The sequence below is a fragment of the Tachypleus tridentatus genome, chromosome 8 (assembly GCF_004210375.1).
Source record: "Tachypleus tridentatus isolate NWPU-2018 chromosome 8, ASM421037v1, whole genome shotgun sequence".
NCBI classification, from domain to species: domain Eukaryota; kingdom Metazoa; phylum Arthropoda; class Merostomata; order Xiphosura; family Limulidae; genus Tachypleus; species Tachypleus tridentatus.
Genome location: NC_134832.1, coordinates 126,244,967 through 126,262,484, shown reverse-complemented (window position 1 = coordinate 126,262,484; position 17,518 = coordinate 126,244,967). Strand labels below are relative to the sequence as shown.

Sequence of the window (17,518 nt, the reverse complement as noted above, 5' to 3'; positions counted from 1 at the left end):
GGAAAAACAACAAATGTATTATTATGAATATATATATATATCAATGGATCAGGTTCTTACTTGAGAAAGGGGCTGAAATAATTGAGTGGTTAGCCTACTTGGACTAATGAATAGTGAGATTCATGGTCTGTTGCCGTAGAAGCGCGTTCTATATACTTAGGGACGTGGATACATTACGACAGTGACGGCCAAATATCACTATTATCAGATAACAGTAACCCATTCGTTGGCTGGCGATAGAAGTTGTTGACTAGTTGCCTTTCTTCTAGTCTGCCAATTTAAATTTAGGGACGGAAATTCACGGATAGCATTCTAGTAGCTTTGCTGGAAATTTCAGAAAAATACAATACGTGGATTGAATACAAAGATGCAAAGAAAAACGAAAAATCAAAATCACTGTTAAAAACATATATATGTTAAGTACAAAAATCTCTGACTGTCTGTTTGTTCATTATCTAATTACTCTTAATTCATTAGGTCAATCTTGACCAAACTTTGAAGAAAGATAGTTAAAAAAAAGAGATATGTTATTAGCGGGTTCATGGCCTCTTCCACCTTCATTATTGCTGTTAATGAGTATTTATTATCTTTAACGTAAGTTAACTACATTTACAGATGACGCCATGTCTTTACACACACAACAATCATTTATTGAATTTTCTGTAAGACAACATGCACACATTGTTGGGGAAGGCACACAAACGTCGTATATATCTGAAAGAGTGCACTAGTGCTCTATCTGGAAAAATGCAATGAAGACAATTGCCGCTACTTTTGAAATATTAAATAAACTAGCTGAAGTTTCTACTCCAACAATGTTCGTTTCTTCAGTTACACCCATGTCTTACTTTGGCTTGTTACTTTTCGACCTAACCTCTAAGACACTTCTGTTACTTTTCGACCTAACACTTCTGTGGCTAAACACCGTCAATTAATTGATCACGTGAAATACTGTGAAAGGACATTAAGAGGCGTGTGTTGAAAGTGGATAACAGAAAGCACCAGTACCGCCACTATTTTGGCCACTATCTCTTCCTACAAAGTTACCCTGCCATCGCACAGTTCATACCATGTTTAAAGTATAAATATATATATATATAGTAAGTTTTTAAAGCTTATATAAAACGATTGGTGATGTAACAATGAATACTGTAATAGTATGTTATGCTCTAAATAAACTGTGTGAAAGTTATGATTTTTGTATTACTCATACATTTTCCAAGGCTCATAACCCGAACAAAGGACGTGTACCTCAGCTTATTTGTATATAATGTTCTCATTATTGTAGGTTTATAATGCAAAATTTTTGTTTTTGCTGTTGCACTCACACTTATATCAGTACGTATACAGACAAACACACAAAAATTCGTGTTTTACACTAACTATGAAACCGTGGATAATGACCTATAATCATATGGATCTATACATTAATTATGAGACCGTGGTTAATGACTTATAGTCGTGTGAATATATTTGATACATCGTTAGTACTATATTGAGCTAATGTAGGCGTCGAAAACAAACTTTAATTCACTTGGTTAATCTAGTTCACACAATAACAATAACTGTTCATGAAAACTGATAATATATACGGCGCCTGAACCACTATTATGTTTTGTGAAACCTGAACCGCCCAGACGAGTATTAGTATTAAGCAAAATGCTTCGTCGGCACTGGATACGACAGATGTGATGTAGTTAACACGTACTCCTTTGCTTTCTCTTATGGATTTTATGAACTTACATTACTGTGCAAAAAGTGTTAGGACAAAGTCAGAAATTAGTGTTCAGGACATCTTCGAAAAACAATGGAAGTTAAATCACAGATCAAATATGAAACATTTTATTAGTATTCATATTTAGTACAACAGAAACTCAGTGGAAGTGCTTGAGTTCAGTAAACAGTTAATATTTTGTCTGTCTCCGTTATGCTTTAATAACTGCAAACAGTCTTTCAGGCATTGTTGTAACATATTTGATTAAAGTGTCCTTTGTGATTTTACTCCAATTGTCTTTAATATACCCCAATAAAATTTCTTTGGAAGTAGCTTATGATATGCCAAGTTTGTTTGTTTTTTCTTTCAAATCCCAGATCTGATCAACTGGATTGAGATCAAGGCTCTTAGGGGCCATTGGATCATTTGAATGGCTCCAGCAGGTTGTTTTGCAGCTAAGTAATTCCTGCATAGGTTGGATGATCAATGTTGGTTTGTTTGTTTGGTGTTTTATGGCGCAAAGCAACCATGCTATCTTCGCCAAACATTCGTTAGAAAGTTAAAATTAAAATAAAATTATGAAAATTCATAAAAGGAAATTAAGGCAAAACAAAATAAAGTTTAGTTTTTGAATTGAAAATATAAATAACATTAAATCCAATTATTATATCTAGTCTACAGCGGTAAGAGAAAAACTACAGTGAAGGACTTTCTGTAGCATAATTGTAATTATCATAACTCGCCAGGATGACTGACGTACAAGTTCAAAATTTGTGTTAGTCACCTGAAGTTGGTCTTTCTAGTCCTGGTTCCGAGTTATTTGACGTTACGGCCATTTTCTAATTTCAAATCGAATTAGATGTACTTTGATTCTTAAAAGGGAATCATATTAAAAAAGGTCTAATTTATAAATTAAAAAAATTAAATAGCACTAAAAAGATTAATGGCCTTTGAAAAACTAAAAACATTTCTAAGGTAGACAGTGTCACCATCATCAATAACACTGTCTTACGTTACGGATAAACCTTGGGACAAAATATGTTTAAAATGGTCCCGTCATTTAGAGTCGTAACGACGACAAGACAGTAAAGTGTGGCTTATCGTGACCTGAGTGTTACACAGCTAAAACATTGGTGTATCAGTCCCAAATAAAATAAAACAGTGAGTTAAAAAACTGTGACCAATGCGTAGTCTAGTCAGAATAACTTCCTCTTTCCGATCTTTACGGTAACAAGACGGCCAAAGTCCAGTAGAGGGTTTCATTTGGAAAAGCTTGGTTTCACATTGCTCACTCCAAGCCGACTGCCAACTGGCACAGAGCCGAGCCTTGAATACAGGACCATAGTCCATGTATGGAACAGGCACAGCGGTGATAGTGCCAGAGCAGACAGATTTAGTTGTGGTGCCGGCGAGCCCATTTCCGCGAATACCAAGGTGACCCGGTATCCAGAAATACTTAATAGAAGAAGACGTTATGGAGCAATGGGCCAGTCAGATTTGAATATCGGCGAACACAGGGTGTAAACTCACGTGAAGCGATTCCAGAGTCAGTAAAGAACTAAGTGAGTCAGTATAAATAGTGCAATTTGAGTACTGCTTAGCTTCTGTGTGATACAGGACAAGAGAAATGGCATACAGTTCAGCAGTGTAAACAGAAACTGTAGAGGGGATTCTGTGTGCAACCACTGAACCACAACAAACCATGGCAGAGCCCACAGAGTCATCTGATTTCGAATCATCCACATAAATAAGAATGGAAGAATGGTTCGAAGGATGTTCAGCAAATAGCAGACAGTACTACCAATCAGGAGTATCTGCTTTTCTCGGATGACTTAAATAAAGGTCACAGTTTGGAATTGTAATAAGCCATGGTGGGATGGGCTGACCAACTGTGCCTGGATACAAAGGCCAAAAGGAGCAATAGCAGATAGTCTGTTCTGAAGAAGCATGGCCCACCAAGAAAGGGAAACAGAACCCCAGGATGATGTGATAAGAATCGATGTTTCGAAGACAGTTGCAAACTGCAGAGGTGTAAAGAAGGTTCACGAAATTCTGTTCATAAGCTCTGAACTGAAGAAACACGGAAAGAAAGAGTTGTTCAGTGATGGCATTAATATTTATACTGAAAAATGTGACACTCAAACCACATACCTGAGGGACTCCAAGTTCATGAAGAAAAGAAAAGAAAGGTGTCGAACCCACACACTTGGAATTGCCTGTCCATTAAAAAATGTTTAATAAAAATGGGCAAATGATCTCGTTACCCATATAAATGGAGGTTTCGCCAAATGCCATACCTCCATGTGGTATCATAAGCCTTCTCAATGTCAAAGAATATTGATACAATATGTTATCATTTGAGATAGGCTTCTCTGAATGAAGTTTCAAGTCAAACTCGATGGTCCATAGTGGAACGCTATCATCAGAACCCTCACTGGATGGATGAAAGGAGGTTGTTTGGTTCGAGAAACCAAACAAGACGAGCATTAGCCATTCTCTCTGAGGTCTCGCAGAGACAGTTCGTCAAAGCAATTGGACGGTAGTTTGAAGAAATCTTGGGATCCTTCCCAGGCTTAGAAAAAGGTAGGACAGTAGCCCAACACCAGACTTCAGGAAAAACATTCTTCTGCTAGTTCTGGTTAAAACAATCAGAATAATAGTAAGAGAAACAAGGGATAGATGGCGCAGCATTTAGTAATGTACATCATCAGGTCTGAGTGATGTACTACCAGACCGATGAAGGGCCAGTTTGAGTTCCACCAGTGTAAAGGAACGATTATACTCATAGAGACAATCAGCTTGAAAGGAAAGAGGTGATTGCTCTGCCCGAGTCTTGATGGCTAAGAATCTGGAGGAAGAAGCAGAAGTGCTTGATGCCTGGCAAAAGATTTCTCCTAGAGTATCGGTGATGCTCCGGGTATCTGCTAACCATCAGAGAGCAAGATCGAGAGAGGGACAGAATTATATTGCCCCTTGATCTTTCGAATCTTGTCCTACATGACTTTGGAACTGGTGGTAAAAGATATGCTAGTTGTGAACTTAATCCAAGATTCCTTTTTGCTTTGACGTCTTACTCACCGAGCATGTGATGGAAAGCAATGTTGTTCGAGAGTGTGGGATACCTACGAAAAGCATTCCAGGCTCATTTTTGAGCCTTCTGTGCCATGTGGCAGGCAGGATTTCACCCAGGACGAGAATATCGTGGAAAACTTGTCAAGGTTTTAGGAATATATTGAGCAGTTGCCTGTATAATACAGTCAGTTGCTGCTGCTACACAGTCGTCTATTGATGACTTACAGACGATGGCAGGATCAAGTTCATGTGAGAGCAGAGAAAAAGGGCTAATTGGCTTGATCCAGTTTCCACCGGGGCACGCGGGTTGGGTGGCATCGATCACGGCCAGTCTCTCTCAAAATTATAGGAAAATTATCACTGCCTCGCAAGTTATTGGCAACCCTCCATGAAAAGTGGAAGAATAGTGAAAAGAAGCAAACTAAGAGATCAATAGCAGTAAAGGACTAACTAGGTGCATGTATATAAGTTTGAGATCTAATATTCAAAAGAGAAAGGTCGTGATCAGAGAGCATACACTCCATAGAGCGACCCCCTCCCATCAATATCAGCACTTCCCCAGAGTGGATGTTGTCCATTAAAGTCCCCCAGAATTAAAAAGGGAGACGGCAACTCCTTAATCAGAGCATCAAGGACTGATTTATCACAGGTCTTTCCAGGCGATAAGTGGAGAGGACAAACAGTGATGGTACGACCCAAGGAAACACGGATGGCTATGACCTCCAAGGGTGTATTGAGTGGCAAAGACAGGGTGGGCACATGCTGATCAACCAACAGTGCTACCCCTCCATGCACTCGTCCATCACACAGCCTATCATTTCTGTCCAAAGAAAACTGCCGAAAGGTGAGTGTATCGGCAAGTTTCAGAAATGTTTCCTGTAAGGAAAGACATACAGGATGGTAGGAAGCAATCAATGTTTTGATGTCATCCAGATTAGAATATAAACCTCAACAGTTTCATTGTATCAATGTGACAATTTTATTACGTGTAAGCGAATTGAGTGAAGAGCCCTTTTGTTTACGACCACGTCTTTTTCTTTATTGTCTTTATTCGAGGGAGGTCTGTCGATCTCCATGGATCCTGCCCTGGGTCGACTGGGTGGGTCTTTGTTGTTGGAATAGGATTACAGCGACTGATGACGTAAACGATTGATCGTTTTGCATCTTAGGGCGAGAGAAGAAGATGCATCCGAGGAAATGCCTGTATCCGGAACCAAAGGAAATGGATCTTAGGCTTTGCTAGAATGAATGTTAGGAATAAAGATGAGTGTTGACGATGATTCATCAGCTTTTTTAACCATGGAGGTTAAAAGACTTTGAGAACGATTCTTTTGAAGGCACAAAGAGATCTGTCTTTACTTCCACTGTAGTAGTGGAAATAAGTGCAGCAGCATATTTCCGAGATGAAGTGGTAGACAGCAACTTTCGAGCCTCAGAGTAAGTAATGTTTTGAATCGTCTCCAAAGGCTGCATCTCTTTTCCTTCCAACTATTTAATGCAAGAATGAAAGTAGGATGGGTGAGAGCCATTGCAACTGACGCAATGAAGGCTCGTTTCATACGAGGGGACGTACTATAATACCAAACAATGATATTGCAGAAACGCCAGGGTTTAGTGATCACTATACCAAAAGACCAGCATCAGATAAAATGTCCACAACTCCTGGAACTTGGTTGACCCTACCCCAAGTGGATTAGCTGGTTGACTTTAGGTGAGATACCCCAAGGCAGCACGTCTACAGGAATTCAAGGTCAAAGTGGTGTGTTAGGGTTGAACCCCTCAACCACCAAGATCCTCTCCCCCCTTCACAGGTCACCACGCACGGTAAACAGGTGGGTGGATATTTAGATCCCAAAGGAGGTAAACTGAAATAACAGAACCTTCTCTAAGAGGTCCCCTCACCACGTACAGGAATTCACACCGAGGGGATGACGAATGTTTGAGGTTATTATCTTCTTGTAATAGAATCCTTTACCGAAAATACTCAAACCACTAGGTATACCATGACAGATCAGTATCTGTTGGTACTTGTACTGGCCCATTACTCATCTATCTTGTAAATATCTCCTGTCACTTCAGCAGAAAAAAACACCCTCAAGCCATCATATTGTCTACCTCAAGCTTCATTTCAGGTGCTATGCATTGAGGTAAATAGTTTTTTTACTGGTCTGGCACTCGACTCGTAATCCCCGTCGCACCAAACCTGCTTGCCCTTTCAGCCTTGAGGGCGTTATAATGTGACGGCCAATCTCACTATTCTTTGGTGAAAGAGTAGCCCAAGAGTTGGTGGTGGGTGGCTGCCTTCCCTCTAGTTTTACACTGCAAAATTAGGGACGGCTAGCGCAGATAGCCCTCGTGTAGCTTTGTGTGAAATTTAAAAACAAACAAACATTTTTTTCACCTTTCTTCCGTCGGATGTACAACCTCCTTTGAATAAAATATTTCAAACTTCAACTCGTATGTCCATAACGTCTTTCTCAATGATCAACAGTCCAGTTTTGTACTTTTTAACAACGTCAATCTCTTGACAATATTTGGAGATTAAGGTAAAGGTTTTTTAACAGATACACAACAAAATATTCCACTCTTATTGGGTCTGTTGATCTGGACACTTTTCTGTCATTTGGTACATAGTTGTTTATCTCTTGCTTGAGATCAGTAGCAGTATTCTGTCTGTTCCGAAGGCTGCATAAACGAAGATCTTTAACATCAGTATCATTGAGTTTAGGTATCTTATCTCTTCTCTTCTTATTTTCAAACTTACCTGTCATATACTAGAACCATATGTTAGCTTCTTTCTATAGAGTTAAAACACGAAATGGAGTACCATGACAGTTATTTCAGACCCCAAATTTGATCAGTATGTTCATTCAAGCAGAACCAGCATGACATGTCCTTGGTACAAATATATGGGAATTACAAACAATGATAAGTATTCTCACCCTGGCTCATTCAGTTGACAAAAGAATCAGTGAAGTATTAGCTTAGTACATTCTTTAGCGGCATGGAAGAATTAGCCTCGTAAAAGTGAAAGAAGGACAAAATATTATCTTATTCTAACACTTTGAACAATTCTGTATGTGTAAATGAAAATTGGACATTTTTGTTAATATTTTAGATAAGATCGTCTCCAACTTGATTAAAACCAAAACCTATATTGTTAATTGATTTTACCAAGTAGTCAAATATAGCTAACCTAAGCTGTTAACATGATTGTCGCAGCTAGATTTTAACCTCTGTAACAACATCCAAGATGGAAGCAGTGTCGCCATCTAGTTAAGTATTATTGCACTACAAGCTGAACGAGAGAGTCAGAGTTTATATCACATAAAAATATAAAATAATATTCTACTTTTTTATAGTTAGTCGTGTTTAGAATATATGTTCGTGTACAGGAAACATTTTTAGAGATACAAACATTTTGTTGCAAGGTAGAAAGTTACACTACATAGCTATTAATAATATTGATAAGTATCATGTTTTGTTGTTGTTCTTGCTACCTCTGAATCGTTTTTGTCTCTTCACTTCATCCCACGAAGTTTCATTATCTAGAAGTAAATTATTTGAAAGTACGTTTCCTTCAATGGACTAGTCAACAAAAGTAGCTGGATAAATAAGGAAACATATGAAAGCAAAATATAAAACATTAAGACAGTTTTAAAATGTGGATTACTGGTTTTGTTCATCTGTACTCACGAAATTTTAGTAATTTATTTCCATGTTTTACCTATATCTTTCTTTGAGACCTGCTTAATCGCTTCTGTTTAAAACTATGTAATTAATTTTTTGTTTTTTTAAATTTTGCACTACTTGAGGGCTATTTGCGCTAACCGTCTCTAATTTAGCAGTGTAAGATTAAAGGGAAGGCAGCTAGTCATCACCGTCCACAGCCAATTCTTGATCTACTCTTTTGCCAAAGAATAGTGGGATTCACCGTCACATTACAACACCCCACAGCTGAAAGGGCGAGTATGTTTGGTGTGACGGGAATTCGAATCCTCGACTCTCGGATTATCAGTCGAGTGCCTTAACCACCTGGCCGTGCTGGCCTATAATTAAGTAAATCTCTATTATAATCATTATGGTTCAATCCCTGCGGTAAGTGGCCTAGCATGGCCTAGCGCGTAAGGCATGCGACTCGTAATCCGAGGGTCGCGGGTTCGCGCCCGCGTCGCGCCAAACATGCTCGCCCTCCCAGTCGTGGGGCGTTATAATGTTACGGTCAATCCCACTATTCGTTGGTAAAAGAGTAGCCCAAGAGTTGGCGGTGGGTGCTGATGACTAGCTGCCTTCCCTCTAGTCTTACACTGCAAAATTAGGGACGGCTAGCACAGATAGTCCTCGAGTAGCTTTGTGCGAAACTCCAAAACAAACAAAACAAACCCTGCGGTAAACTCAGCTATTTAGAAATCAAGAATGCTGACATTTGTAGTAACTGCTGGTTTAGTTTAAAAAATAACTCAAATGATAAAAGCCGATTCCACAAATTATGGATGTTCGTTTGCTTTGTAACCTGTAATAAAAGTCAAGATGTTTTATAAAATCTTGCTTCAGTATAGATCGGTTTATTGTGTTTATTTTGAGTTCACAGTTTATCGAAGGTCTTGTTTCAGCTCAATTGTTTATCACTAGAAACCGACCTTGTACAAACAAATGTAAGTAGAAAATACTAACGTGGAACCCCCTGCTGTGCCTAACTAAAAAACAAAACGAAACCTTTTCAAAAGTATAAAAGGAATAGAAAATCGCTACCGCCTCTCTTAATATAAATCAAATAAACGGTTTTAAAAACAGATGTAAACTTGTTCTACAAGTATGCATTTGTGTATTTCAAATCGGTTTTCGTCAGTTACAATCTCAGTAAACAACACACTTCGAAATACCCGACAGGGTAAAATATTATTGTGCACGTGGCTATTTTTACCTTCATTTGTTTCTTAAGACAATCAGGAGCACATCGTGAATCCCAGATCTTCTCACCTATCTCCTGTCTGATGCTTTAAATTTAGGAAAGTAATCATTTCTAGAGTATTGGCGACTTGACCAAAGCATACAGAGAGCATCTCAAAATAGACTCCATTTTTATCACGACGGCTAAATTGAGTAGAGCGTCTGTTTCATCAGCAGTCAACCAGTACGGAACGCTGAGCTAAAGAAAACTTGCAAGAATGTTTTACTACCATCTACCTGCTCATCCTCACAAGTTGTCACACATTAGCTCTGAATATACTGCACTTCAAGATAGACATTCTTACATTTTCTTTGTTTTTCCTCACTTCCTGTCATTAAAGTACAAAATGAAAGTGGTTGAACATAAGCGCTCCCAGGTTTTCACCTCTGAAGAAATACGTACTTTAAGTTACAAATTAACGATTCTTTTGCACAATAATTTAACGTTTTTTTTTCCAAAACGGAAGAAGCTGTTGGAGTGTTTCTGCTTAATTTTAGAAAATTGTCATACATCATTCTACCAAATTCCTGTTTCTTGCTAGCTCAACAGCAAAATACGTGGTTCGATTCCAGCTGCAAACTCCGCTGTGGCCATTTTAGCTTTCCATGCTATTTGTTTCTTATAATTTAAATATTAATATATAATCCTTTTTAATTGAACTAAATATATTGTTAATCTGTATAAACTCAAATCTATTACAATGAAAACATACGTACTTAATAAAGATGTAACTTGAAATTATGATACAGATAATCTAATAAATATTCTGTTCGAATTTTTATTATACTTTGTTACGCTCGTATTATTTCAGCTTACGACAATGAGAATAAAAAACACTAAATGGAGAGTTTTGATTTTGAAGATAAATATCTCGTTGACGGATAAAACCAGAGAGAAATGTCTGTTTTATTGAGGCGCATCTTTAATTTAATGTTTAATGTTCTAAAACTTTGACTGTTTTGTGTTTTAAAATGTTTTAAAAGTTCAACTGTTTAATTCAAGTAAAAATAAAATTATTTTACGTCTAAATCTCACTTACGACAGCATATTTTTATTCCTTATTTCAGTGCACACTTTGTTTATTTTTAGTCGAATTTGTTTTATGTTTTTCATACAAGTTAAAATAGCTTACATTCACGCATGCAAGTTTCTAACAGTTTCTCGGTTTGGGATAGAATTTATAGATTTACAATTTCTGGAGAGGCTCAGAATGGCACATTTTCAAATAAACAACTGTTTAGTGTGTTTCCTAAACAAAGTTTTAGCATAGAATTTCAGTGCTTCCCCATCTTATGACTACAGAAAACCGTCTTATTTGTGGGAAATTCTCCAACGCAAAACATTTAGCAATCAACTGTTTCGTTCCTTTGCAGCGTTTGGTTTTACGTTTAACAGCCGGTCTTTAAGCAAATAAATGCAAGGATCATTTGAAACAGTAATGTGCATGGATAAGAGTGACTGACATCATGTGTGTGTGTTTTTCTTATAGCAAAGCCACAGCGGGCTATCTGCTCAGCCCACCGAGGAGAATCGAACCCCTGATTTTAGCGTTGTAAATCCGGAGACATAGGGCTCTACTAGCGGGGGGCAGACTGACATCAACTATACCTCAGAATTATAATTGATATGAAGCTCAGAATACCTTGACATTTTTATAATTGTCTTGTATTCGAGTTATTTTGTTATATGGGCAAAATAATCACGTTTTCATACAAGAGTCACAAATTAAACTTATTAAATGTCCTTCATTTTTGTCTCTTATAAAATTTTCGTTACAAATTTGACTCGTTTACAATGTCCTTAACCACAGTGGCTCAGCAATAAGTTAATAGGCTTATAACGCTAAAGCTCCCCAGTGGCTCAGCGGTATGTCTGCGGACTTACAACGCTAAAAACCGGGTTTCGATACCCGTGGTAGGCAGAGCACAGATAGCCCATTGTGTAGCTTTGTGCTTAATTCAAAACAACAACAATATAACGCTAAAACCTGGGTTTCGATACCAGTGGTGAGAATATCACAGATAGCCCGTCGTATAGGTTTGTGGTCAACGAACAACATTCTTAATGCTAAAGTTTCATTCTAAACAAAAAATGTTTCTCTAATAGTGGTGATCGAAATGTAAAAGTTAATTTTCGTGTCATTTCTAATATGCGTTAAAATATCGCTGAATATTGAACGTATCTTAAGTTCAAGAAAAACAATATCTAGTTCAGTTTTGTGTTGTTGATAGTAACAAATAAGGGCAGAATGTCAAAACTAGAAATATTAATGAAAACCAAAAATATTAAAGAAGTTAGTCCTAACAGAAAGTCAACTGAGATATGATAATATGTAAGATTCTACGATCCAGTCGGTTGATTTTTTACCCGTCCAAAGCCTCTTTAACAAGTAAATAAATGGTGTCTGTAAGTACCCGTGTTTAATAAGAAACATCACTCTGCGAACATAGAATAAATCTTTCACAGAAAAAATAGGCTTGTTTGTAAGTCTAGTAATTCAGTTTCAGTCCTACAATATGTAAAACATTATAAATTATTTATAAAAACAAAAGGGTCGTGTATAACAAACACTAAATCTAAATGATGTGAAATAAATTAGTTGTGTTTCAAAATTTTGAAGTGCATACTGGAAAATTTTTCAAATGTTTTTATTTAACCAACGTTTCGCCTTTGTGGCTTCATCCGTTCTGTGTTTTAACCTTCATGATTGGTTTTGGATTGTTTTGAATTTCGCGTAAAGCTACTCGAGAGCTATCTGCGCTAACCGTCCCTAATTTAGTAGTGTAAGACTAGAGGGAACGCAGCTAGTCATCACCACCCACCGCCAACTCTTCTGCCACTCTTTTACCAACGAATAGTGTGTTTGTTTTTTTTTTTTTGGTTTTTGGAATTTCGCACAAAGCTACTCCAGGGCTACGGATGCGAACGGAGATGCGAACCCGCGACCCTCAGATTACGAGTCGCACGCCTTAACCCACCTGGCCATGCCGGGCCTAATCCTAATGAAACCGCAAAAGCGAAACGATAGTTAAATAAAAATAATAATACCGTTTATACATATAGAGAGAATAAATTTAGTTTTAATAAAAAATTTATTAAAATGTGTAAATTAGTTGTCTATAATAACTGAAGCTGAACTTTTGATAATTTTGTAACAAAATCAAATTGTTCATCATTACGTTCGTAGAAACAAAATAAAAGAAGTATTAAATATTAAAAATCTGGTTGCTATGGTTATATGATAAACATCACAAACCCAGTACTATTGTACTAACAAACCTTGTCGACTTCCCAGTAACATCTGAATTTATATGCTTAATGTGCACACTGCGCTGCTTGATCTCATGATTACAATACTATTTGTAGTAAAAGAAAAGTGTCTTACTCACATTTCATGTGGTTCGTCTGCCACTGAAAAACAACAACAACAACAATTAGATCTTTATTCTTTTTCATTAATATATCTTAAACAACTGTAAATAATTAAAATATATACAGTGAATATCCTCATAGGTTTAGCATTATTATAAATATCAGATTACATTATGAAAAATCACAAACTACAAAACACGTTTTGTTTGTTTTTTTAATTTCACGCAAAGCTACACGAGGGCTATCTGTGCTAGCCGTCCCTAATTTAGTAGTGTAAGACTAGAGAGAAGGCAGCTAGTCATCACCACCCACCGCCAACTCTTGGGCTACTCTTTTACCATTGAATAGTGGGATTGATCGTGACATTATAACGCCCTCACGGCGAAAGGGCGAACATGTTTGGTGCAACGGGGATTCGAATCCGCGACCCTCAGATTACGAGTCGAACGCCTTAACCCACCTGGCCATGCCGGGCCCCACAAGACACAATCAGATTTTTAATTACAAAGATATTTTTGGCAATAAAATTCAATAAATTGTTGTCAAAAATAAGTTACACTTTTTAGTTCTGATATCAGCCTGAAGATAACAAGAAAACAATAATGTGGCTCTAGAGTATGACAATTTTACGATTTTAAATATAACATTTAAGTGATTGTAGAAGAGGCCAATGCTGACGTTTTAAACGTAACAATAAAGTGATTGTAAAAGCGGTTAATGCTGGTATTTTAAAGGTAATAATAAAGTGATTGTAAAAGAGGTTAATGCTGGTATTTTAAAGGTAACAATAAAGTGATTGTCAAAGAGGTAAATGCTGGTATTTTAAAGGTAACAATAAAGTGATTGTCAAAGAGGTTAATGCTGGTATTTTAAAGGTAACAATAAAGTGATTGTCAAAGAGGTTAATGCTGGTATTTTAAAGGTAACAATAAAGTGATTGTCAAAGAGGTTAATGCTGGTATTTTAAAGGTAACAATAATGTTATTGTAAAAGAGGTTAATTCTGGTATTTTGAAGGTAACAATAAAGTTATTGTAAAAGAGGTTAATGCTGGTATTTTAAAGGTAACAATAAAGTGATTGTAAAAGAGGTTAATGCTGGTATTTTAAAGGTAACAATAAAGTGATTGTAAAAGAGGTTAATGCTGGTATTTTAAAGGTAACAATAAAGTGATTGTCAAAGAGGTTAATGCTGGTATTTTAAAGGTAACAATAAAGTGATTGTCAAAGAGGTTAATGCTGGTATTTTAAAGGTAACAATAAAGTGATTGTCAAAGAGGTTAATGCTGGTATTTTAAAGGTAACAATAAAGTAATTGTCAAAGAGGTTAATGCTGGTATTTTAAAGGTAACAATAAAGTGATTGTCAAAGAGGTAAATGCTGGTATTTTAAAGGTAACAATAAAGTGATTGTCAAAGAGGTAAATGCTGGTATTTTAAAGGTAACAATAAAGTGATTGTCAAAGAGGTTAATGCTGGTATTTTAAAGGTTACAATAAAGTGATTGTCAAAGAGGTTAATGCTGGTATTTTAAAGGTAACAATAAAGTGATTGTCAAAGAGGTTAATGCTGGTATTTTAAAGGTAACAATAATGTTATTGTAAAAGAGGTTAATTCTGGTATTTTGAAGGTAACAATAAAGTTATTGTAAAAGAGGTTAATGCTGGTATTTTAAAGGTAACAATAAAGTGATTGTCAAAGAGGTTAATGCTGGTATTTTAAAGGTAACAATAAAGTGATTGTAAAAGAGGTTAATGCTGGTATTTTAAAGGTAACAATAAAGTTATTGTAAAAGAGGTTAATGCTGGTATTTAAAGGTAACAATAAAGTGATTGTAAAAGAGGTTAATGCTAAGATTTTAAAGGTAACAATAAAGTGATTGTCAAAGAGGTTAATGCTGGTATTTTAAAGGTAACAATAAAGTGATTGTAAAAGAGGTTAATGCTGGTATTTTAAAGGAAACAATAAAGTTATTGTAAAAGAGGTTAATGCTGGTATTTTAAAGGTAACAATACAGTGATTGTAAAAGAGGTTAATGCTGGTATTTTAAAGGAAACAATAAAGTGATTGTAAAAGAGGTTAATGCTGGTATTTTAAAGGTAATAATAAAGTGATTGTAAAAGAGGTTAATGCTAAGATTTTAAAGGTAACAATAAAGTGATTGTCAAAGAGGTTAATGCTGGTATTTTAAAGGTAACAATAAAGTGATTGTAAAAGAGGTTAATGCTGGTATTTTAAAGGTAACAATAAAGTTATTGTAAAAGAGGTTAATGCTGGTATTTTAAAGGTAACAATAAAGTGATTGTAAAAGAGGTTAATACTGGTATTTTAAAGGTAACAATAATGTTATTGTAAAAGAGGTTAATTCTGGTATTTTAAAGGTAACAATAAAGTGATTGTCAAAGAGGTTAATGCTGGTATTTTAAAGGTAACAATAAAGTGATTGTCAAAGAGGTTAATGCTGGTATTTTAAAGGTAACAATAAAGTGATTGTCAAAGAGGTTAATGCTGGTATTTTAAAGGTAACAATAAAGTGATTGTCAAAGAGGTTAATGCTGGTATTTTAAAGGTAACAATAAAGTGATTGTCAAAGAGGTTAATGCTGGTATTTTAAAGGTAACAATAAAGTGATTGTCAAAGAGGTTAATGCTGGTATTTTAAAGGTAATAATAAAAGGTGAACCTGTTTGGTGTGACGGGGTGTCGAACCCGCGACCTTCAGATGAAGTTCAAGCGCCCTAACTCCTTGGTCATGCCGGGCCGATTGTAGAAAAGATCATTTTTAAAATTTTGAAGATAAAAATATAGTAACTTTTAGTAGAGGTCAATGCTGGGATTTTAAGGATAACAATATAGTGACTGGAAAAGAGGTTACTGTATCACTGAATATTATATACGATTTAATATATAAGTCAAAGTAAACAAGGTTTGAAGGGCAGGAAGCTGTTATTCCGGCAACTACAGAAGAAAAAGAAATTACTTTTCAAGGGAATAAACATCCCCATCTTCTTTGTCCTGTAGTTCCTGGAATGAATACATAATAGTGAATTAGGTTAATAGGTTAATGATTTTCTCATTAGCTTACGTTTAGCTTAGTAAGAATGTTTTTGCGAGAGTGGATCTTTGTCTGATGGGAGAGTTTCCAGATGATGCATCTCCTGCCAAAGCACGTATTTAAAACGATCTTTATCTACTGGAACTTATATTTTAGAAAATAAATTAGTTTTTTTCCTTTAAGTCTCGTTTGCTATGGTTTTTAGTACACTTGTCGTGCACTCTCTTTCTCTAAGAAATAACACCGGTTAAAATTTAATCTGTTGTTAGATTGTTAGCAATACTTTCTAAATCTCGTGTCGCTTTAGATTGCATTAATACTGTGCTTGAAAGAAGGTGGCTACATACACTATCATGGTAAGCATAGTCCTGGTGTTGATTAATGGTTAACGAACTAGGACTGTAAATCAGAGAATTAGCGGCTCGCGTCCTGTTGCTGAAAAAAATATAAGGAAATGACGCTTAAATACAACTATTCGATCAAAAAAAAAGTAACCACAAGTTGATAGTTGATGCTGGTGGCTAATTGTCTTCCTTTCTAGTCTTCCAGTTCAGAACTAGAGACGGATGTACCCAGATCATCCTTGTGTAGCTTTGAGCGAAATACTAAAATAACAAAAACAAAACTGTTTCACACAAATGTGGTTTTACTTAGTTATCACAAGTATGTATGGTGAATGGAATTACGTGGAAGTTTGAGTAACAATTTTACGTGGGGGGTAAAACTCATATGATGAACAAATGATTCTTTCTTTCCATCAGAAACAGAAGTCTTGGACTTAGAATAGAAGATATTGCGGTGTTTCATGTTTTGTTCTGAACATAAACTTGTTTCTACTGACTTAGATGAAAGTAGGAAGGCTGAAAGAAGGTGTTAAGTCACACACCATTTACATCTATACATAAACGAGTGAGAATAAATTAAGGCAATTGCATACTGGTTTGGGTCAGACAGAGAAGCAAAGTGGATCATAATGAACGTCTTACAGAGATCAAACCACACGTTCTGAATTTTTTTTTACCAAGTAAAGATAAACCTATATACCATCTGTTAATAGTCCAAAAGCTCAGTTTATATTCAAATGGCCCATTTCCAAATTACGGAAAAAACTCATCCCTTACATATAACATTCAGAATTCGTGTGGCATAAAACTCCGCATTTAAACATGTAATAAAGGTGAAATAAGCCATGACAACCTGTCTGTAAAAGATCTGCTAGAGGAAGATGTTGTAAGCAAACAGAATGTGAGGAATATTTATTGAAGCTTAACAATCATTCGCTAACATGCGAGTTCTGAGAATGAGGAACAAATGGTAAACGTACCAGCTGAACAGTATCACCAACAGACTGAACAGAT

At 36.2% G+C, this 17,518-nt stretch overlaps 1 pseudogene across 1 annotated transcript in view; it reads right to left on the bottom strand.

The window, feature by feature from the left end:
- LOC143223440 (twitchin-like) overlaps positions 1-17,518 on the bottom strand; it is a 255,270-nt pseudogene that overhangs the window by 216,148 nt on the left and 21,604 nt on the right. The window contains exon 4 of the transcript XR_013012917.1: positions 13,127-13,148. The product of XR_013012917.1 is annotated as a twitchin-like (transcript). The remainder of the gene's footprint in view (positions 1-13,126; positions 13,149-17,518) is intronic.